At 36.6% G+C, this 25,027-nt stretch overlaps 1 protein-coding gene across 12 annotated transcripts in view; it reads left to right on the top strand.

Annotated features, from left to right (window-relative positions):
• Positions 1-25,027, top strand: part of Zbtb20 (zinc finger and BTB domain containing 20) — an 815,137-nt gene that overhangs the window by 511,850 nt on the left and 278,260 nt on the right. For 3 of the 12 annotated variants that reach the window (XM_076869023.2, XM_076869019.2, XM_076869026.2), the window contains exon 1: positions 7,553-7,656. The exons of 8 other annotated variants lie outside the window; for them this stretch is intronic. The gene's annotated coding sequence lies outside the window, so the exon portion shown is untranslated. Of the gene's footprint in view, positions 1-7,552; positions 7,657-8,296; positions 8,422-25,027 lie in introns of those variants that run through there. One more of the 12 variants, XM_076869020.2, reaches the window with a different exon arrangement.

Below are 25,027 nucleotides of genomic sequence, written 5' to 3' on the forward strand. Positions count from 1 at the left end.
GTGTATTCATGTATGAACATAGGAAAGTTATGTCTGATTTGTTCTACGGTCTTTCCCAATCCAATCCCCCCTCCTTTTTCCTCATTCCCCCCTGTTCAGTGCAGTGAACCTACACTCCTCCTACCTGGCATATTGTAAGTCAGCATTATTGCCTCCAGTTCCATCCATTTATTGGCAAATGCCATAATCTCATTCCTCTTTATGGCTGAGTAATATTCCATTGTGTGTGTGTGTGTGTGTGTGTGTGTGTACATGTGAGCACGCGCGTGCGCGCATATGTGTATGATATATATACATAGCTACTCTGGTGCCAAAGCAGCTAAAGCTCAGGTAATATCACCAGTGCTATAGTATCATTCATATATATCACATTTTCTTTATCCACTAATTTATTGAACGGCACCTAGGTTGGTTCCATAGTTTAGCTATTGTGAATTGATCTGCTATGAAATTGATGTAACCATTTAAGTTCTTTGGGTATGTGCCTAGGACTAGGATAATCAGGTCAAATGGTGGTTCTATTCCAAGTTTTCTGAGGGATCTCCATACTGCTTTCCAGAGTGGTTGCACCAATTTGCAATCCCACCAGCAATATATGAATGTACCTTTTCCCCCACATCCTCACCTACATTTATTGTTATTTGTATTTTTGATAATTGTCATTCTGACTGGAGTGAGATGAAATCTCAGTGTAGTTTTAATTTGCATTTCTTTAATTGCCAGTAATGTTGAACATTTTTTTATATATTTGTTGACCATTCATATTTCTTTTGTGAAGTGTCTGTTCCATTCCTTTGCACATTTATTGATTGGGTTATTTGGTTCTTTTTGGTGTTAAGTTATTTGAGTTCTTTATATAAACTGGAGATTAATGCTCTATCTGAGCTGCAGGTGGCAAAGATTTTCTCCCATTCTGTAGGCTCTCTCTTCATGTTCTTGATTGTTTCTGTTGCTGTGAAGAAGCTTTTTAGTTTCATACCATCCCATTTATTGATTTTTTTTAAATTTTATTTCTTGCGCTTTCAGAGTCTTGTGGGAGAATTTGGTTTCTAAGCTGACATGAAGGAGATTTGGACCTATTTTTTTCTCTAGAAAGGGCTTTGTGTTTTTAAATCTACCTCTAATTACATAATGAAAGTTTCTGTCTCTTTCTTAAAAGAATAAAGAAATTAGGCAGAAAGAGGGAGGTACTTTGGAGTATACCTCTCCACCTGTATATACAAAACTAATTCTGGAAATGATCACTATGTACCTTGAGTTGTGAGCCAATTTGATCACAACAGGGATGATTGTTTATTTAATATTTAGGGTAAAACAATATTGGGAGGCATTATAGGAAAAATTCACTATTAAATATATGATACATTTATTTAAAAAATAGTAACATATAGTTAACAGCTCCCAAGCCCTCTGGGGAAAAAAGTCATAAAACAAGCAAATAGTGGTTCTAGAGTCAATTTTAAAAGAAAGAGAAAGAGAAATGATAACTGGGGCAATTTTTACTTTTCTCAAAATTTGGGTGTATTTGTAACAACTCCACTGATTATCCACTTAGTTGAAATTCTGGACTAGGATCACTGATGCATTAATTTAGGTCAATAGTGTTCTGTACATATTTTTCTTAAGTACATTATAAACATTTAAATATAACATATGTAAGCAGCACTTGGGGGAAAGGGTTATTACACAAATATTAGTACTGTGACTTTTTAAAATGTCTTAAGTAGATTTTTGTTTAATAGCCTCTTATTATCCTTAATTCTGACTTATACAAAGAGAGTTAATTTATTAGTAAAGGTGAACAACAGTGCAATAACTTGAGAACACTGGATTGTAATTTCCAAAGTGAGTTATTTCATAAAGTATGTGAGCAAATTATAATACCTGTGCCAGTTATCAGTGTCTTGTCTCTCAGGTCTAAATTTGCCAGTCCTTTTTTGCTCTATAAAAAATGTATCTTGAGTCTTTTAAGTATTTTTCTTTGCCAGCTGGCATGAGGGTACAGGCCATAGAATGAGAATGTAGAAGGAAAAGGTCTTCCTTCCCAGTTCCCAGGTTCTCCGTTGGTAGACTCCTGCAGTGCATATGGTTCATCCAGAGCCTGGCTTCTGTACGTTCAGCACTTCTCTGGCATCCAGCTCCTTACCACACAAGCTACCCTGGTGCATAGCAGCTAAAGCTCAGTTAGTATCACCAGTACCTGGCACTCAGTAGCTTCCCCTAGCTCTTACCTCACATGCGGACATCCACCCACACCAGGGTATGTACATGTGTGAGATAACTCCCTTTGGATAGCTTTTCCTGCACCCTTACATAGAGATTTCCAGCATAGATGCTTCCCAGCAACATCTCTGGCATTCAGTGAGTTATAGTCATGCCTTATCCAAAAAGGTCTAGATTCCAGCCTAGAGATAGCAGGGGCTCTTCTTTTTGTCCTTCAAAGTCTGGATCCCCATCCAGGGATAGAAGTACAAGTAGCAGTTTCTCTGTTATTTGCTTTTCTTATATTGTTTAGAGTTCTCTTTATTTCTCACTAGCTCCCCCATTACTTTAATACCCTATTATTGTTTTTTTTTTTAATTTTTAAGAATTTTTTTTTTTGTCAATGGACACAATACCTTTATTTTATTTGTTTTTATTTTTATGTGGTTCTGGGGATCTAACCCAGTGCCTCATGCATGCTAGGCAAGCACTCTACTACTGAGCCAAACGCAGGCCCACTATTGTTAATGATTTTTAAACTAAACTGTTCTGTGTTTTCTCCGTCCTGATGGACCTTGGCTGATATATACCAAAATCATATTAAAATAATCTGTATTCTTCAGGAGTAAGAGAAAGTAAATATGACAAGTCATGTCTTAATAAAATGGGTTAGTAATGGTACAATGTGCTTTATCTAGAGTGCACTCTTCGATGACAAAATGCTTTGAGAATTTGATGCTAGATTTAATGGTAGTAAGATAATATGATGCAATATATTAGCTGTACATGTAACTTTAAAAATCTATTTTTTTTAAATATTTCACTTGAGGGGCTGGGGTTGTGGTTCAGTGGTAGAGTGCTCGCCTAGCATGTGCAAGGCCCTGGGTTCGATCCTCAACACCACATAAAAATAAAAATAAATAAAATAAAGGTATTGTGTCCAACTACATCTAAAAATAAATATTAAAAAAATTTTACTTGATTTTACAGTGTTTGTTAAAACATAAGCCATTTAAACAGCAAAAGTCTGAACTCCAAATCATTTGTTGATCTTGAAAATGTGTTGTGTAATAATAATTATATAAAGTGTATTTGTAGATTATTAAGGCTAGAGTAAGAATGATATTCATCATATATTGAGAACCCAGAAAATTCTCAGCACTTTAATTTATTGGATCCTCATAGCAATACAAATGGATACTGTTATCATCCCCCATTTTATAAATGGGAAAAAAGACATTTGGGAAGATTAACGAAGTGACCTAAGGTAATACATATAGTAATATTTAGAGTCAAAATTTGCACATGGATCTGCCTCTAAGTCCTCGACCATAAGTATCTGTTTCCAGAAAATGAAGCAAATGACAAGATACCTGTAAAAATAAACACAGAATATTTGGTTTTTGTTTGTTTTCATCAAAGATTTAGACCAAAACAAAACTGAAGCATCCCTGGAATGTACAGCACACCCTGAAATATTTCTGATTTAGCTAGCCTATTACTTTTACTTAACTAGATGTGGACAAACAGTGAACACTGGCTATCAAATCCCCAGAATCAAAGTGTTAACAGTGTATCAGAAATGCAGCAGCCTTTATTCAGAGCTGAATTGAAGGCAGATGAAATATTAACAGCAGTTCTAGCAGCACAAAATGAAATATGAGATCCTGTATCAGAAATTATTAGTAACCTGTTAAAAGAAATGCTGAAAAATGGCAGTTACCAAATTAAAACTGGGAAACAGAGCCCAAATGGGAAATTTCAAAAAGTTTGGAGGAAAATAAATGACAGATTGTCCTCTTGGCTCTTATTACTATGCCATCCTAAATCCTACTTGGCAATGGATGGTGGAGGTGAAATAAGAACTGCATCACTGCCAGTGCTGGTCCTCAAATTTGTAGTCCTAAGTGTCTGTGATGGTGTCTGGGATTGATTGGAAAAGTAGTTAGAAGTTGATAGCTTTTGAGCTTTATCTAAATTGAAGAGTCTGGAGACTCTTATTATGAAAGGCTTCCTCTCATTTGTGAATTGGCCCCTTTGCTCCACTTTTGGATGGCTGACTTCCTCCATGCAGAGCTACACTGAATGTTCTATGTGGGAAAGCTATTCTCCTTAAATGCCTTCAAATTTAAAGCACTATCTGGATATGTTAGTGTTTATGATTCAAAATACTAGCATGAAAAGAGAGAGAGGATACGAATACAAAATACCAAGCAGTAAATGAAGGAGATATTTTTCCATCAGTAACTAAGAGCAGAAAAATTGCTATAAGCTGAGTTGTTGAGCATTTGATGCCAGAGGAGGGGGGAGGAAATGAGCTATAGAACCATCAGATCTTAGTGTTGGCAGAGACCATGGAGTTCATGCAGTCCTACCCTATCATTTTTCAATGAAGAGACTGAGACATGGGGAGTTAAGGGACTTGACTTGCCCAAGACACATAGTTGTTTATTGACAGTCATGCCAAAAACATTTCCCAACTCCCAATCCGGAACTCTGACGTTCAGCCTGCTACTACCATCCTGTACTATAAATTAACACTAACCCAGCCTGGAACATAGAAGAATCCAGCATCTGTGGGGAGCAAGAAAAAGAAATGCATTTAAAAGTGGAAATCAATTGTGACTAGTTGGCCAAACTTATGCAAGCCATTTTGTCAGTTTCCTTTCCAGGCCTTAACATGAAAGAAAAGAATTTGGTTATAATCCCTTAAGGTTTATAAGTATGTGTTCAGGTTTGATTTGTTTGGAGAATTCTTCTATATACAAGTTACCTCCAGGTATAGACTAGCTTGTGGGTGGCATTGCTATTGATCCCTGTTATTTACTTGAGACTTTCTTTCTCTAGCTGTGAAATTGCTTCAGAGGCATAGTGGTGAGTGTGTGTGTGTGTGTGTGTGTGTGTGTGTGTGTGTGTTGGGGGGGAGCTGTTCTTTCCATGAGACACTCTTGTGAATCAGAGTAGCTTTAAGATGTAAGAATTATCCTCTCTTAACCCTTGTATTCTGCTAGCCTCCTGAATAACTTGGAACATTTTGGGGAGTTTTTCTCAGGATCATGAATTTGGTGAAATAATTTTTCTTTATTTTGGAAGCACAGAGTAGTTTGAAGTACCAGTACCACAGAAGTTACAATAAAAATGCCTCAATAGAATTCCTTATGAAATAGTAGTACAGGTCTTTCAAACCAGTCAAATATTTTTCAGAATAGGGCAACCAGAAATGAGAGAATCAGAGAATATGATGAAAACTACAGATGGAACACTTTGCATGAAAAGTGATTATATACAAGAGAGGGCTGAGGAGTAGGTAGGGATGGAGTGGGAAAGGAGGGGTAACTGAAACAAGAGAAGATAATGCTTGACCAGGTCTAGTAAAATATTCTCTGCCACAACCACTGTTCCATGAAGAGATTGAGCCAAGAGGCCTGAATAAACTAACCTTAAGTTCAGAGTTGCCATTATTGTGGGAGGCATCAGGGAGAACACATCCGGACTCGTGTTACACAGTAATCACTGCTGGGTGTCAGCATTCATCAGCCAGATGGTCAGACCCACAATTAATCAATTAGGCTGGGATGATCAACTGAACTAAGTTTTCCCCTTTGGTAAAAAACCCTCATCATGCGGTTAAGGCCAATAGTACTTTTATCCTGTTGCTTTTGGAGAAGCTTCTAAAAATTCCTCTTTCAGGCCTTTAGTTACTGGACATTGTTAAGCTCCAACTTGCTTTGACAACATAGAGACCCCAAATCAAGGTTTTCACATAGTAGATTATCACCATCCTGTATGTTCAATTATGATGATTAACATACCACAAAAAAATAGGCTTTTTAAAGCAGTGTTATTTGACTGATGTTACTGATCTTTGAACTGGTTCCACTCAATCCAATGGAACAATGAAAGGGATTCTTTTACTGGGAACTTATAAAGATAATATAATAATCAAACAATAACAATAATAGCAATTCATGACATATTCACCATGAGACTGATACTGCTATGACAGAGATGGATAAACATTGAGTCAGTCTTTATAATACTTCAGTGATGATGAGAACATTACTTACATTTCAAAGAGAAGGCAACTGAGACTGGAAAGTTCATTAAACATTTAATAAAGATATGTTGAGATGATTCAGTACTATGGGATGAAAACCAAATGATTAAGTCAAGTTAGATTTTCTTAAACATATATATTTATGCATCCCAAAGATAACAATTAGAAATATATCATAAATTTTCATTATCTCTCTTCAAAGAACATTGAAGAGTTCTTGTACTCATCTTTCCAGATCTGTTGATCCTATTCTGTTTTCCAAGGCACTCTTCTCCATACAATTTGATTGGGTATTGCTTTCTTCCCTGTTTCAGTGTCACCACCATTATTTGCAATAATTCTCAGTCTCCACTTTAGCATCCTTAGCTAGAGATGGTACCTTTAATTATGACTGAAATACCAAGAGTTTTTGTAACTTGACTTACAGGGCAATTGCCTCCTCTGAAACAAAAAGTGTGGCACTAATTTTTTTTTTTTTTTTTTTTTTGTATGTTGAACCTGGTTGTTTCCCTCAGAGTTTCATTTCCACTCTCTTCTAGCTATATTGAAGTACACATTACAAGGAGAGAGTTTTAAAAATCCTATTGGTGGGAAACATCACCTTCTTAATGGAAGCCTGTACTGACTCCACTAAGTAAAATGTAAACACAACTTCTAAGTTCCTCTGTGTTTCATCATTCAAATTTCTCCCAAGTTTTACTTAGAGAGTGCTCCTTTTTAATCATTTTATGCAGATTATTCAAGGATGCTGCTGACCCACCACTTGAGATATTAGGCTCTTACTAATATTATTTATGAAGAATGCGACTTCTCTTGCTATCTAACTGCAGTGCTTTGCTTTTTATTTGCTTTGCTACTTGCCAAATTGAGAAAGCAATACCAAGATGCCAGAAGAGTATATTGATCACCACCATTTCTTACCTCAAGTTTGAGAGCACATGGGAGAAAAGCTAGTCCAGAAATCTAAGGAACATCTTTTCTCCTCCAAGGCTCCAGCAGTATCCTCTTTTTCTGACTTGTGGTACTCTGTTTTGCAAGCATGTTTTCTCCTTGCTACCCCTTTTTCTAGTCCTACAATCTTCCCCCTAGAGCTGATGAAGCACTTGCATTTTGACCTGCAGGATCCCTGTGGACTGCAGAGTTGAGCCCTGCCATCCAGACTGCCTTTCTGCTTCATTTTGCTCCTGACCTAAACCCCCCTGCTATTCCAGGCCTGGCCTCTCATGACCAGAGACTGCTGACTCATCCTGGCCTGTGCCAAGCTGTGCAGTCGCTTAGTGATGTGGACAGGAGTCGAAGGACTAGAATGAGATCACTGAACTCATTTCACTTGTTGCTTACGGTACAGTCCAGCATGAGCTGGAAATGTAGGAACCTCAGCCTCCCGAGCAGAAAGAGTAAGTAGATTAAACACACCGCATCACCAAGTCCTCAACACGCAGTGGACGGGTGGCGGGCGGGGGCTTGCTTTATCATGGCCGTGGCTAGGGCATTCCGGTTCATCAGGAGTTTTCCTTTGTCCTCTCTTCTTCCTCTCCTTCACAATTGCACCCTTCCCCCCTTCCCTGAACTTCCCTTCTGAAAATGTCCGGATGGTACAGCAATGATCTGGGCAGAAATGAAATTTTGCTAATAAGCAGCCTCCGCCAGAAACCCTGGAACAGTAACACTGCTGAAACTGCTTAGTTTGTCTACTGGGAACTCACATGAACTTCCCAACAGAATTCAAGAGGATAAGAGGATGAGAAAAGCTTTTCTTTCCTCCTTTTTCTTTCTTCTCCTTTCTTTCTTGATCCTCTTTTTTCTTTCTGTTTTAAGGGAGGTAGTTTCAGGAGACATGGCCACATTCTGGTGTGGTGTAAAGTTTTCCGTCAGGAGACAATAATGTACATTCCTCTGGCAGGACGGGGTGGGTTTTTTTTGTTTCTCTTGCTGTTGTTTATTTATAAGACATTTCCTCTCAGTTAGTGGAAGTTAGATCGTAAGAGGCTCCAGTGATTTTCCTTCCACCTCCCCTCCCTAATTTCTGTGCTTCAGCACTCTGGAACACTGTGAACTCGACACACTAATCAGAGCAGGGAGCTAACAGCCAGGCCTGGACGCTCTCAAGAGACTGTGCTGATTCTCAATCGTCACTCCTTGGATCAGGAACCACAGTCCTGGTGAGTGGTGAGGTTCCAGAATTTGATGTGTCAAGGATTCTATTCTTGGTGTCTCTGAGGCAGGCAGGGAATAAAGGGTGTTTTAAAAAACAACAACAAAAATACATTTTTTAAAAAACTACCAAACAATCAGAGTGATGAAGATTTTCAGTGTGCACAGCTGAGAGCACTCGATGGACAATGGCTGTGCTCAGGAAGAGCCTGTAGACATAAGTTTTGTGCCTCCACAGATGGCTTTTAGCCTTGACATACCTAGCAAGCATGCTTATGGAGGAGGAAGATAGGTGATTGAGTGGGGGCAGGAAAGTAGTATTCAGGGCGGTAGGTGGGAGAAATGAAAATGGAATTAATTGTTCTTTTGAAGTTTCCCTCTACCAACTTTTCATGCAACTTTGTTCTGAGCATTTATGTTGTACTCACAGTACTTACATACCCAGATAAGGAGGAAAGAAATTCTAGAGTGGATGTTTAGCAGAAGAATATTGCTAATACTGTTCTTCTAAAGATCACTTTGCTAAGAACTGCTGCTTTTAAATGTTAGGAAACCTCTCCCCGCTCTTATTTGTCATACCCCTTTCTTTATTCTTCTGTATTCATGGTATGGAGCAGAAGAATGCAATGGCAATCCTTATTTGGTTCCAGGGAAATTCATCATCCTGACATAGGAAAACTAGATGACTGTCCTCCTGGTATTAAACCCAAATATAGTATTGTCCTCAATATAAAAGACTCTGATTGAGTAGACTCTGGGAAGTTGTCAAAGGAATGGTGTGGGAGTGGGGAGGTTGCATCCTGTCTGATAGTGAGACTATCGTATCAGCCACCAGCCTAGCTTTCCGAGCCAATGAGAACCTTTCGTGTCCTTCATATTAACTCATACTCTTCTTGGAAGTGAAATTTCAGGTGGAATATATTTTCATCTTTTGCCATCTGATCCCTACTTAGTTGCTCTTCTACAGGTATTTGATCTCACTGTACTTTCTCATCTTCTCTCTAATTTTAAGAATCTGGCATGTTCTGAAATACTGAGTGGGGAAAAAAAAAAAAAAACGAAAACCAAAAAAACATGGTAGCCATAAAAGCATTTGACTGTGTGGCAGCATCTGAAGTGAATTTCTCTTTGGATAGAGAAGGAATCTTTGATGTCCCCAATATGGTTCTCATAGGCTAAAACTTCCCAGAACCACAACCCAGCCTAAGGGGCAGTTACTCGATGTTCTTAAATATTTGGAAAGAGATGTTATTTTATTGTTTTAGTTGTCTTTGCTATTAACACATTGCCAGTAGATTCCTCCTAGAGTTAAAAATGCTTTAGCAGTAGTTGATTTTACATCTAACCAAATGTGTATTGAATGGTCCTGTTCTGTGTACTCTTGTCCAAGCTGGCACAGTGACCCAACATATAACATTGATACTTAGCTTTGGAATCTTGTTTCCTCCTCTTGACAGTTCAGATTCTTAACCATATACTTCATGCATACTTACATATCTAAAGTTCCCTGCAGAGACTAACCACTGATACAGCCACATCAAGATTTGTCAGGGATCCCTAGGAAAAAGATAAACCTTCCTATCACAGTTCTTATAGTTTCTGAGACTCATCAAATTCCTCATCCATCATTCTGATAGGAAGCAATCTCAGAATTTTATTAGGGCCAACATGCTTAAAGAATATTAACTTTATATAATAGTAAAATTTGCCCATTTTAGTTAGCCTATGTTAGTTATTACTATACTGTTCATATATATAATATTGTTTCTTGGGTATTTCCCATGAGTTCACCACCCCCCCTCTCTTTGCTACCAGACATTGAACCCATGGATGCTTACCCACCAAGCCATATCCTCAGTCCTTTTTATTTTTTATTTTGAGACAGGGTCTCTCTAAGTTCCTTAGGGACTCACTAACTTGCTGAGGGAGGCCTCAAACTTGAGATCCTCCTGCCACAGCCTTCTGAGTTACTGGGCTTACAGGCCTATCCATCAGTTTTCTTTAAGGAAGAATTTGAAGGGATAAATGGTTAAAAAAAATTAAAACATGGTATAAAAAATGTACCTAGCTCTTGTACCATTACCACCAAGAGCTACATAGGAGGCTCTGCTTCTGTTGGTTAACAGACTACACAAACTCCCGGAGAAATGTCTTCTATGGTCAGGTAAGAACTCACAGTCGATTTGGACTATGTGGAAGGGAATCTGGATCTCTTAACACTTTGAAAACACTTTATTCTGAAACTACAATTGTACATAAAATTTTATAATTGACTCTAGACAAATACAAATATCTAAGAGCGATGACATTTAAAAAAATCTAATCTGCCAGAGATTTTTCTTATAGTTGCTAAGATCTGGACTTTTTCATGGCCAGAGAAGAACTCTGTGGCTAAGTTAAGAAATATGAGAAGTTGGAATTTGATAGAAGGACAAAACAGTGTTTTTTTTTAACTTAATTGACTGTATTAGTATTAGTATTACCTGATTTTTTTTCAATACCTGTGTTACAAGCCTTCATAGTATCTTTTAAAAAATTCAGTTTTCCAGTACTTATCTGGGAATTCTATATATGCATAATTTAAAATACATATGTTTTGTACACAAATTTTAGATGTAAATACTTGCTATGTGTTATATTCATTTAATTAGGCAGTCACAATTATACACAAATGAAATTACTAAACAGAATTGTGATTATCTCATTAAGAAATTGGTTTTTATCATTTATACAGAGATGTATTTTGGTATTTTTGTGATTCTCAAGGAAGGCTCATTTTAAAAACTTTAAAAGGAGTTGACTCCTTGTTTGGTATGTATTTTTGTTCAAATATGCATAATAGATGTATATATTTGAAAGTCATGTGACTATATTCAAATATTAAAAATATGACCAAATACTAGCTGGAATTACTTGCCTTTTCATTCACTAAAATATTTTATTAACTGACTATAAGCAAAGTGGATATTTTATCCACTAAGAACACAGAAAGTTTGTACAAACATTTATGAACAGTATCTTCAAAAGGAAAGATTTTGTTAACTGATAACTTTGGTTTTTGTCCTTCATTAAATATACATGTCAGTTTATAAAACTAAATTCTATTATGCACAACTTCAAAATAGGAATTGCTATATGTATAAAGTAGTTTAAAATTAAATAGAAGGCAATCAAATTTCTAATAATTATCTTAAAATTGAGAATATATTTAATGAATTTACTTTTGGCAAGAATTAATACATATGCAAATAACCCAGTTTATTCTAGTTTCCCAGCTACTTAGTTGTGTATTAAATACTTTGATACTTTTGCATTTACATATGAGCATCAGATACCTTTTCAAAATATCTAGTCAAATCATATTCTAGAAGTCACACTTTTTTCTCTGAAGCTTTCAAGGATTATCCAAACTAAGAATGATTTGACCTTGACAGCATTTTAAAAATCAGTGTATGTTTCTTATCATACACTGCCTTGAATTGAAATTTTTTTGTATATATGAAACTAAAAGTGATTAGAGGGCGGTATTATATTTTATGTTTGTTTATTTCTTTCTCTTCCAACAAATTGCCTCAATCTTAGTGGAGGATCAATGAATAGATGATGAATGAAGGAATGAATATCTACATGTTAGTGCATTGACAATTAACATATCTTGCTTTTCATAATGGAAGAAACATGTTCATAAAATAAATCAATACATTTTTTTGTATCTGAGCCTTTAACCCTCTATGTTAGATCTTCCAGCTAGCTGAACATCATCTCTAGCCTTTTGCTAAGGTGCTTTCTCTAATCACCACAAAGAATGGGTAATTTCTGATGGGACACTAGAATCTCAAATTTGCAGTAGTTTCATTCATTTTCCAAGATTTATGAAGGTGACCCAACACCTACTGTGGTTAGTTCGTGCAGTCTGAAAATATCATTCTGACCTAAATGTATCATATCAACGGAGGCCTCTCCAGCTCAGTTGTTTGCTTACAGTCAGTTAGTGGTTCTTCCCTTTCCTCAAACTCAACATTTGAGGAGCTTGGGCTGATGTCAAATGCAGAAATGCATGAAGACTGGCTGTGACTGTCCCATGAAGTAGACAGGGCAGGGAAGGGGCAGTCAGACAGCCCAACAAAAAACAGGGGCAAGAAGACAGGCAGCCAAATCATTTGCTCTGTCTTAACTAATTAAATGCCCTGGTTGAGGTAAATAATAGCTGAAAATAGCCAAGTTCAATTGTTTCTGATCAATGAGTAGAGAAACTGGTGGAATCGCTTGGTGTTGCTTCAATCATTAAGCTGCAGCAAACTAATACATCTTCAGAGGAGAGGGACATTAAGTTGAGCCAGCCCCTAAAGTTCCATTTGCTAAATCTCCCCATTCCAGCACTCTAAATGATACCCTGTGGATAGAAATCACATCCAGAAAATAACTTCATAGACTACAAAACTGACCTAATAAACAATAATGAAAAGAAACCAAAATATTGTGTAAACTGGGCTTTAATCTCATCTGTATCAGTGGTCAATCAACTTGCCGATTTCCAAACTACTTCTGATTCTGTCTCTTTTCTGGAGCTTCTAATATATATATATATATATATATATATATATATATATATATATATATATATATATATATATATATATAAATGAAGTGTTTGTTTTTGTCTCTTTTTATTTTTCCTACTCACTCTCTAGTAAACTGAATTCCTAGATGTAAGCAGCCACAGGGACAAAGACGTGGTTCACATAATGGATAATTAACCCTTCAACAATGGAAAGTTAACTCTCTGAGACATGCCAAAAAGTGGAATGTTTGTTGTTGAATTTGTTCTCCTCTGGGTGTTAACATATAAAGGACATTTTCATTAGCACAAACTTGGCACCAAACAACCTGTTCATCCTCAAGCTATAAAAGCTACACTCACCTTCCAGTTCATTCTGGCAGGATTTGTAGTATGACGTCCTCTTGGGTAGTCATGTACAAATCACTCTGAGGGGCAAAATTGTATGAGTGCCTAATCCACTTTTGAAAATGAAAGAAAAGGATCTCTTATGAAAAGTACCAAATATGGAAAGACATAAATTGTAATAAAAAGTATTAGCACCTTGCACCTTCTGCTAATTGCCTTCCCAGTCAAGAGGAACCAATATAATATAATAAAATTTAGAGCTACATCATGATCAGAATGCAAAGAATTGCCTGTATCTTTCAATAGTGAATTGGGGGTGGGGAAGTGCAAACTTTAAACTACCCATGTAGACATTATTTATACTCCTAAATTAAGGAGCATACTTCATTTGTCTAAGAAGGATAATAGTACCATTTGACTGACTTTCCAGTTTGTTATTAGGATCATAGTACAAAGACTGTTTCTTCATTACATTCTTTAAACATGGATTTAACATTCAGTTACTCATTCATTTATGAAACATTTTTGAACCCTTACTCTGTGTCAGTTATTATCTTAGAAGCTAATCATTGATTTACTTAGTAACAAATATTTATTGAGAAATTCAAATTATGTACCAGGTACTATTCCCTGGGCTGGGGATTCTATAGTAAACAACAAGTGAAAAATCTCTGTTCTTATAGTACTTTTTCTAGGAGAGACCAGGCATGTTAGATAGTGATGAATACTCGGGAAAAAAAAATTAAAGGAGGAAAGAGAGAATGAGAGCCAGAGCAAGAGACATAAGTTTGCAAATTTAAATATGTGGAAAGAGAGAGCTTCATTGAAAGGACTTTTCGAAAAGGCTTCTTTAATGAGATTTAAGAAGCAAGTTTTGTGGATGTCTAGGCAAAAACATTTTGTCTGTAGACCCATGCAGAGAAAAGGCCTTGGACAAGATTGTGTCTGATCTCATAGAAGTTGAGTATAGAATGATGATTACCAGAGACCAGAAAGAGTAGAGGGGCAGGAAGGAGGGGGAAAGATTGGTCTGATACGCTACTGTACAGAATGTGATTATAAATGATGATAATGTACTATGTGTTTTAAAAAGTTAGAAGAAGGGATTTTTGACTCTTTTCCTCATAAGGAAATGATAAATGTTTGAGGAGATAGATATGTTTAATCTGATTGAAACATAATACACTTTATACATTTATCAAAACATCACATGGTACCCCATTAATATGTACACTTTTTATCTTTTAGTGTATTTGTTAAATTTAATTTAAATTTTAAAATAAATTTTACACCTTACATAAATAAAAATAAATGGTATGCAACACACAAAAAAACAATGCATCTGGCAAGTCTGTGTAGCAGGATCAGAATAGGCAAACAGGAGAACGAACGGTAGGAAATGAGGTAATGGAGGCAGTATAGTACATGGACCCTTATGTACTATAGTGAAGAAGCTGATTTTGTCCTGACAACACAAAGATTAAATAAGACAGGGTCTTAAGTTCCTCACTACAGCAAGGACAGATAGATAAACTGGTTGGGAGAATGCCATAGGCTAAATAACATAACCGAAGGTTGTTCAAGGAGCCTTAGAGGGACACAAGAGTGAGCATTCAGATGCTTGTACCTTAGAATGAAGAGTCAGGGGAAACTTTACAGAAGAGACAATAAATCCATGCTGGGCCTTGAAGAATTTTCCCTAATGGTCAGAGGAAGGAGAAGAATTCAGTAACAGGGCCAGCAGGGGCAAAGACACTTAAATAGGAAATAGCATGGCAGAGTTAAGGAACAGTATCTGTGATGTTTAGTAGGAGAGTGGGAAGAAATGAGGCTGTATATGTAGGCAGGGAACAATCATGTTGGGCCTTGATTGCCATGCAAAGATGTTTTAACTTCATCTTGTAGCATTTGGGGAGCCATTGAAAGGTTTTAAGTAGAGAAGGTTAATGATCACACTGTTTTACAGAAGATCACCCTGGCAGCAGAGTGGAGGATAGATAATAAGAATGGGAGAATAGAGGCAGGAAAATGAGTTAGGAGGCCACTTAAATTGTGCAGACAGGAAACAATGAAGCCCTGAACTAGGACAATAACTATGGGAATAGAAAGAGAGGAGGAGACATCTTCAAGAGATAAGAGGCAGAATGGATTCAATTTAATAACCTTTGGACTGGGCGTCAAGAGAAGAAGGAATTTTGAACTGCTCACAGACTTCTGCTTTGATACACGTTAGCTAGAAAAGCTGTGAGAGAACTAGGTCTTGCAGGTTGGAAGAAAACAATAAATTTGCTTTTTAATGTGTTTAATTTTGGTGTTCCTGACTAAATCTAATTACCTAAGGGAGCATCCAACTGATGACCGATAGTAGTTAGATTTAGTCAGGTATACTAAAGATATGACAGTAAAGAGATATATAAGTTTGGCTTCTGAAGCATGGTAGTAGTTAGAATTAGGAAGTAAACATTTCTCAAGGAAAATATATTGAAAGAAGGTAAAAGGGAGCAGATCCTTAGAATACACCACATTTATGGAACAGAATGAAGGGACTTCAGAGAAGATCATTATGCACAACTATTTATTATGTGCCAGTCACTGTGGTGGGTGGTGGGGGGAGCCAAAATGACTGGCCCCAGATGAGTTTGTTCAATTATAAGAGACTTTTATTACTATCACCACTGACCATCGGGTGATGCTAACAGAGGAAATGCCCAAGTGTAACAGAGAAAGTAGTGCAGAATATTTAATTAGCATCAAGGGAGATTATTATAAAGGCAGAATCTTGGAAAGTTTTGCTGCATGAATTTTTTGCTATACAGTTCATTTCTGATTTCTCTAATGCTTGTATGTGTATGTTCCAGTGTTAGCATGGGTTCAAGCTATTGGCAAAACAAGCCAGGTGTAAATTATGGTAGAATTGAAATCGATAGCACTTTGAAGCACTGGAGTGCCCAGTTCACATCAGGGCGTGCGTCTGTGTTCACTGAAACATGGCTATCAAGTGCACCCCGAGTCATTAGATGTGTTATCCAGTGAATAACAGCATAATGATATTTTAGCAGAGCAGCCTTATGATAAATTCTGCTTTAGTGAAACCCCATATACAGAGCAATTTCTCCTGGCCGTGTACATTGCATGGCAAAGAAAGGATATCCTGCTGCGTATCAGAAGGCTGTAATTTCATTTAGGGGCTCTATTGACATCGTAAACTGCAAGAGCAGAGCTCAAGTGGCTATTTAAGTCATAGGAACTTCAAGCTAAAATTACTGCCTGGTCCTAATCGCCACCTCCAGGGGACTCCTGCCTATACATATATGCTTTATGTTTCTATCTTTGTGTCTATAAATACTCTATCACTCCAGGGGCTGAAGTGATAAGCTGTCCTAAAATATGACAGGTATCTGTCACCTTTTACAGGCTTAAGGGCTAAAAGCAGTTATATTATTCGTTGAAGGTCAAATGATAAAAGGAGCCAAAAATCCTCCCTCTCCCCAACCAAATTCACTGTACAGGTGTTCCTGTTTTTCTGATTTAAAACAATTTCAGGTCAGGATCTTCCAGCATTCTGAAGCTAGAAAAAGAAGTACCTTTTGTATTTACCTGTACAGCAGGGTTACAGCTTGTAGGTACTTACCCCATTCCTTCCCCTCTTCGCCTTGACACATGCTTACTTGTGAAAATAACAGAAACTATAGTCTTGGTGCTCAGTAAAATACAGATAATGCAGCACCCGATTAAAGTGATTTCCTAGATATCTAACAGGGGCATTTTATCTTGAGATACACTCAAATTGAAAACAGGAACCCAAGTTGAATGTTTATACTCTTAGGAAAATACATTTCTATAGAATTTCATATTTTCAAATAGTGTTTACTAGATGCTGCTTTGGACATGACTCCAGGAGACCAATATGGAAAGAGTCAAAGTTAAACATGTTTCTCCTTGGATTTAAATGAAAATCTCATGTTCATCCCTCCATGTGAACAAACAACTTTGTCTCAAGTGGGTACTACAAAATTGAATACTTCAGTTCAACCTTCTTCAGGCATTATACCTCTGATTTTTTAAAAATATTTTTTATTTTTAGCTGTTGATAGATCTTTATTTTTATTTATTTATGTGCGGTGCTGAGAATCAAACCCAGTGCCTCACATATGCCAGGCACGTGCTTTACCGCTGAGCCATAGCCCCAGCCCCACCTCTGATGTTTTAACTTGGTGATTCTTTTTCCTGGGTTTTGGATTCACGTTTATGTACTGTTTTAATAAGAAGTCCCAGCAGAATTATCATGGTTCAGAAAATCATAATAATAATGAAATATATGATTCTTCATAAGGTAACTATTTTATAGTCATTTTATTAATCCTTACACTATCCTGTAGACAAGTGAAGACAGAGTCACACTTAGTAAACTGAGGCTAGAGTTTTAATATCCATATTAGCCTGTCTATTGTTCTAGTGCTTCATCATGATACTTTTTATTGTTTAATTAGTACAATTAAAAATTAAAATTTATAAAAGCCAAATATCTCATCTGTTACCCTAAAACCTTCATTATATGTCTAAATAACATTAATATGCTATTTTCATGTTTCTGAGAAGGGATACTTCTCTGGTAAGAATATCATTTCTACCCATGGGAATGTAAACCATATATAGTATTTGGATATAGATACCTCTGAGATGAGGGAGTATAACTCTGCGGTTGCTCTCCAGAGTTTAACACAGCAATTTTATTAGACCTGCAGACTGCCTGGGTTCCAAAACTTACAAGCTGTTTAACTTTGGGAAAATTAATTCTCAGTGTCTCTGTTTCTTTGTCTGTAAAGGAAGAACAGGAGAAGGATCAGGATGCTAATCAGAAATTTATTTTCATTGTAAAGTTACTGTGAAGAGTGAATGATCTAGTAAATGTAAATAATTTAAACCAATACCGGGCATATAGTAAGAACTCCATCAACATCAGCTGCCTTTACCATAATCACCATTATCCTCCTCCTCTTCCTCCTCTTCATCATCATCACTATTCCTATGCTAGAGAATCATGGTTTGTACCTGTTAGAAAAAAAATCCCACCTGCACAAACAAACACGCAGGCACATACCCTATTCACCTAGGTATGCTTGCCTGGCCCATTTGAGATCTTGAGCTTTAGGTATATGTTATTCTCAATATAAGACATCCATGCTTTTGATGAGGTGGGCTTCATGCTGAGTTCTGTCTCAGCACAGGTTTCAAGTGTTTCTTACAAGATTATTGCATTGCTGGGCCTCATTCCTATTAGCTACTCACTTTGTCTGCTTTCATCCAAATGCTTAAGTCCTTCATGCCTATTTTACTTCTAAGCTGAAAATTCTGTTAAATCGTGGTCCAGTTTAGGTTCATTGATAAGTTCACCATTCTGTTTCCAGCTCAATAGATAAATGTAAATGAATGAGGGAATGAATGAATGTTCTTCATTTCTAGACTCTCAATTTAAGTCTTAGTCCTAGTCCTAGCTGGGTGGTGTGCTAAATGCTGACCTCATTGTCCATCTAGGCCACTCCATTCACTATTCTTAATTATCATTCTCAGTCTTCCAGTCCAAACTCTTTTCATTATTTTTGCCTTCTTGCCTGATATGAACCCTAAATACCAATACCCAATCAATATAGTATGCCTACCCTCTGCTTCATCTATTCCTTCAGGAAACCATGAACCCCACTCTAGAACCCATTTTCTTCCCATTTTAGTCTTACAGGTGGTTCATTATCCATTTGCATTTCTAATAAAATGCTTAGCCTTGATTCAGATCTTCATACCATGTTACTCGATACCTCTTTCTTCATTTATTATATTTTCAGAAAATATATTACTAATGAGTGAGTAAAATCTGATAATCAAGTCCTAGCTGTAAGCAATAGCATTGAGCTACTGTGGCAGACTATCTGTTGTACCATTTGTTTTGCCTCCCATAATGGTCTTAAATTAGCTCCTTGATGAATATCAGAGATCTTGTCTCCTAAACTTGATCTCCGATGCCTTATATTTGTTTGAATGACAGGCTGGTGCTAAAAGCATCTAAAGCTAAATTAATATCAGTTAACTGGACAAAGTTGACATCAGGGTGGTAGTGTGTAATGGCAAATATCACATGTAAAAGAGGAGCTAACAGCAAAATGCACCATTGTTGTAGTCAGTAAAAGACCATTGAAAATTACATGTTGATATGTATTGTGTTCCCTTTATTGTCACTCTTCTTTTTTTTTCCCTTTTTTTTTTGGGGGGGGGGGCTTGTTTTGTGGACTCATGGAAAAAGTGAGACAAGATTTTAAAAAGAAATACAACTTAAATTTATTTAGGAAAAAAGTATGGCACTAAATTTTGTAATTGTCATGATAGTTAACAATGTTACTGATTATCATAGACACAATACTTGCTTACAAGGATCATACAGTTTTTACAGTCTTAGTACTGAGATGAATAACTACATCCTAAAACTAATTAGATGGAAATTATTAGTCTATTATTCTGTACCAGAGGAATAATAAAAAATGGCACTCCAAGAATCCATGTCATGGTGGCCTGCAATGGTACATAGAAGGCTTGATAATAGAAAGAGAACTTTAGCTATAGATCTAAAAGCTGGAGTATTAAAGGATGAAAGAAAAAAATTATTGGGAGAAAAGCAAAGATGGCATCCAGTGGAGATATTTGGGGAAAAAAGTAGGTAAGATGGAGAAAATTCAATCAGTGGAAATGAAGTTGGTGTGTAGACAAAGTAGTAAAATTAGAAATGAGATCCTCTTTGTAGGATATTAGGATATGAACTTGGAAAGTCAGGTGAAGTTCAGAATTTATTCTTTTTGGGTGATGAGAACAATGGCTTTCATACAGTTAGAATGCAACAAGGGTTCACTGAATAATTGAAATATTAGAGCTAAGGAAAAATGATGAAAGGGGTGTTTTAGGAGTTAACCTGACTACAGTTTGCAGGGCAGATTAAGAGGGTTGAGATGAGTCAGAGATGCTGACTGAGAAGCACTTGCAATAATTCAGATGTAAAGTGAGAAAAACTCAAATTCAGTCATGACTGAGGAGATAAAAGGAGATATTTCAATGAATATTAATAGCACTTTCCATATCTTTTCCCTCCCAACCCTATTCCACCTAACTGTAACTTTAACTGGAAAATATCTCCTACATTCCTGATCCCATTTGCTTTTTGATGTGATTATAATGAAGTCCATTACTCCTATAGGGCAGGATGAGGTTGGGAGAAGGCTTTCGGGCTTACTCAAGCCTCCACTCGGTGAGGGCTTTATTACATGTTCCCGAACAACTCTCAATGTTTGACATCTTAAAGCACAAACACAAGGGACACCCATGAGCTCATGTTATGTAAGAATCTACGGGAGAGCTCACATATCAGAGTACTGATCTGCACAGACGGATTCTGGAGGGGCATTCATTCAAGGTTCTTATTGCTACTGTCAGTATCTTAAAAAACTATAGAATCTTCCCCTACATTTTCTTCCATCTTTCTTTAATTCAAGCAGATCAGCAACAAAAAGAAAACTCAGGAAAGGCTATATTTCAGCTGAGATTTCAAGACCATTCCAAGCTCTGTTTATCCCTGTGAAATAGTTACAGACAGACATCCCAAGGGTATTCTGGACCTTGATTATAAGAAATAGTTCTTATATTGACTTGCTTTTGTTTTATGCTTAGTTCAACCATCATTATCTACATGCATTCAGTTGACCCTTCTTTGGACAGTTCTGATATTTTTTAAAGGAAAACAATTTGGCCAATATACCACCTCTATATTCAACCTCCTGTTGACCATGAATTGCATATATACTTTGCTTTGTTCCTCTTAAGGCAAGTAACCCATTTTATTATATGGTTATTTGAGTGAGTGCTTTTTACTCTGTGCCTACTCAAAGCTCCTGTTAGATAGGATCATGCCTTATTCTTCTCTTTATCTTCTGAGCTCTGCAAAATGTTTGTCCACAGTAGACTATAGCACACAATTGTGAACTCCCCTGATTTCAAGGATTTTTAACATGGACAAACTTCTATGATTTTTTTCATTCTAAGTTATGAGTCTCTAACATGGAAAATGCCTCCTAAATAAGAAAATATCCTGTCTCCCCAGTCATTCAACTACAGGTATATACTAAACTTAATTTTGCCCATGAGATAGTGAGTGAGAAATTGACAGTTTTGCCTATCAAAACTGCTTGCACAGTGCAGAGTAGCACCATTTATGGGAAGAATATTTGGAAAATAAATGAAGGACTGTGTGAGTAAGAGACCTATAGGCCTACAATGGAATGATAGGTTCCTGCCCACAAACGGGGGTTAAGACTGCATATTGATGCTTCTTTTCACCCACTTGTGAGAAATGGGTCTTACCCCATTAGCGGGTTCATGTGTTATAAAAAATGGAAGCTGTTCTGCATTCTGTGAAGGTCTGCATGAGGTAGCTGTAGATATACATAAATATGTACTTGTTGACAGACCTCTGTATTTATCTGCTTGTCAGTGGGAGCAGACAGGGCACAGCTCTTCCATGGGCAGGAACTACAGGATAAAACCATACTCTTGCTGCTGCTTCTGCTGCTGTGGTTGCTGGGACTTTGCCATCTGGGTCCTGATGGAAGCTGGGGACAGCTTGTTAGTTGTTGCTCCCATCTAACCTGGGAAAATAGCCCTGGTCTCTGATATAATTTAAGATACCTACCAAGTGTTGAATACCAATGTTCTTGTGGCCAACAGAGATGGACTCTCAAAAGTAGGCTCATTTAACCATAATCTATAATCTTTCAATTGTGCCTCAAAGGGTACATATCTTTCCTCTTTCCAAATGTCTGTTATACTGTGCTGATGCTTTCCAACTCTCATGGATGCTGCCCTGCAGAGTATATTTCCTGCTGCAGGTTACACCATTCACTGTCACTTAGACTCTACCCCACTCAAGAGACACGTTCTCTCCCAGTTGGAAAAATTATTGTGCTTCAAGCTTCTAAGAAAAATAGTCTACTAAACTAGGTGCTTATTTTAGCAGCAGTCATTCTCCTATAACTATATACATCGTTGACTTTCATTGTCTCACTGTACAATATTCCTTATGAAAAAAAAGATTATTTTTGCCCCAAAATGAAAACATACTGGTGATGATAAACTGAATTTAAGATTACTTTGTGTATAACAGAGCAAAGCAAGCAGAGCAGACTTGTGTATTTAATCTAGGCCCATTTACCAGTTTAATTTGATAGTGGAAATTAATTGTGCAATTCTTACTATAACTACAGTACAACCACCAATGACAGATATCCTTTGTAGTTATTGTCCTTCTCTTATGCTTATATGAGGGCATGGGCAATTTTTTCCCACAAAATTTAGTTTTCTTCCAGATTATGGAATTATTGTAAAAGAAATAACAAGAATTTTTTTTTGTTTCTTGGTTAGATTGTTTGGTATTCATTTAAAAGAAGTCTAATTGAAGGACACCCAGAAGTGAGTTCATCATAGTGTCTTTCAATAGAGGAAAATGGAAGAGCAGAAGAGTTTTGCCTCAGACTGAATTTGTAAGAAAAGTGACTAACTTATCATAAATATTTGATAATATGAACAGACTTATTTCTACCTTTTAAAAGGGTACAAGATATTTCAGTAAGATAGAGAAGGGCTAGGCTCAAATGCGGAGGTATCTTTTCTTGATTACTTTTGTTTGGTTTGTCTTATTGTTATTATTAATATTAATATTTTTGGGATTTAGAAAAGCAAATTATTTTTTTTGAAGATTACCTTCAACAGGGCAGAAATTAGTAATCTGATTAACCAGACTGAAAGACAATGAAATAAAATTAAAAATAAAACTTTCCATGCAATTAAAGAATGTCAACTGAGCATATATTTTAAAAAATAGAAATGGATACTTGGAAGTTACAGGTTAATGTTTCTGTGGGAATGAGCTACGTAATGTTCCTTCTGACTTTTTACTAATGCTAAGTTCCTTAAAATTTAGTAAATTTGCCTATAGATGTTTTAAAGGAATATATGAGTTCATGGTTTGCTGTGAGAGTCTGCACCTGCTTAAAAGGAACAATAGAAACATTGAAACTGGAGGATTCCTTAGGAATGAAGACTATTTAAACCAATGTGGCCAAGTTTCTCTAGGACAGTGTTTACTGAACATCCTTGATCCTAAGAATTGTCAGGGTCACCTGTGAAATATGCACATTCCTGAGTCTACCCAGACCTAGAAAATATCAGAGATTTCCATGGAAGGGCCTTGGCATTTGGATCTGAAACAAGAAATCTCATTATGATTAAGGAAGTTTGTCATTATGATTAGGAAGTTTAAGAAATATTGCTCAGATAAAATTTTTTAGACTACATAAGGAGGAGATACTATGTATTACTTTATTCCATATACAAGTCTTCCTATGGATGCATATCTGCCTATTCTCTTTCCAGGAATTCAAAGGCATTTCAAGTGAAACAAGAAACATTTCTAGATGTGTATCCCTGTCCTTGTTAAAGTATCTCATCCCTCTCCTTGTCTATCCATAATAGTGGCCTTTAGACTCTGTATTGTTGAGTCCTGCATCTAGCCAGAACTCACTGTGACCTTATACTAATATTTACCTCTCATCACTTCAGTTTTCATTTGTATAATACAAAGTTGTGCAAAATATTATTTTAACCATGCCAGCTGTACACTGATACAAATATCAAATATCTTCCATAATTTTGTTTGTTGATCACCATATATGATGACATTTGTGCATGATGGACTATATATTCAGGCTGAGAGGAGTCCATAAGTATTATTTACGGATTGTTTCCTATTTCTAAAATCAACGTGACTCACAATTTAAAATAACTTTTATGAAATTTGATTTTATGCATCAGATTATTAGAAGTGTCTTTCAGGGGATTATTAACAAAAGTTTCTCATATTGATAGCCACATAGTGGATACTGGTATCTTAAAACAGTAAGAAAATGAATGAATGTATGTTTCTGTACCTGTTCTAGGTACTAATACTTTCAAGCATATGGGGAAAAGGATTAATGTATTCTTCAGCTAAATAGTGGGAGACTGGTAGTGAAATATTTTTTTAAATACACAAAAACGGCCATGACTCAGGATTGCTCTAAATCTATGTGGTAACCAGTTGGCTGGGTACAGTAGAAAAAATACAAGAAATCCCTGCTCCTGGAGCTCAAAAGTGAAGATAGAGAAGTACTGTGGGGGGAGTTCACGTTTCCTAAACTCCCTTGTCAGCTCAGCATGTCTTCAGTGTAAATACACATGTGGCAGTGGCCTATACACTCATTCACACTTCAGGGAAGCCTGTGGTTTCCTTTTCTCCCTCCATTTTAGCAGTGGGCAGCCTGCAACCTTTTGATCAAGCTGACTTTGTACGTTCCATGACTGAACTCAGCTATGCCAAACATCCTTGAGGAAGTTGACATTTGTGTACTTTGAAAGAAAAAAAAAAGAAAAGTGAATCCCAACTGCTTCCTCCTGCCCTTTTGATTAAGAGAACGGTAAGTCAGCAGGAGAGGTGCTGCTTTTAACAAGCAGGGGTGTGCAGCAGCTGATTGGTATCTTTCTTTGAAAAAAAGTAGAAAAGATTGATGTTAAACAACACTAATCAGAGTTGATTACAGGGACTGAATGAATTCATTGATGGGAAAGAGCCATGGTTCCAG

Source organism: Callospermophilus lateralis, chromosome 10 (genome assembly GCF_048772815.1).
Source record: "Callospermophilus lateralis isolate mCalLat2 chromosome 10, mCalLat2.hap1, whole genome shotgun sequence".
In the NCBI taxonomy this organism is placed as follows: domain Eukaryota; kingdom Metazoa; phylum Chordata; class Mammalia; order Rodentia; family Sciuridae; genus Callospermophilus; species Callospermophilus lateralis.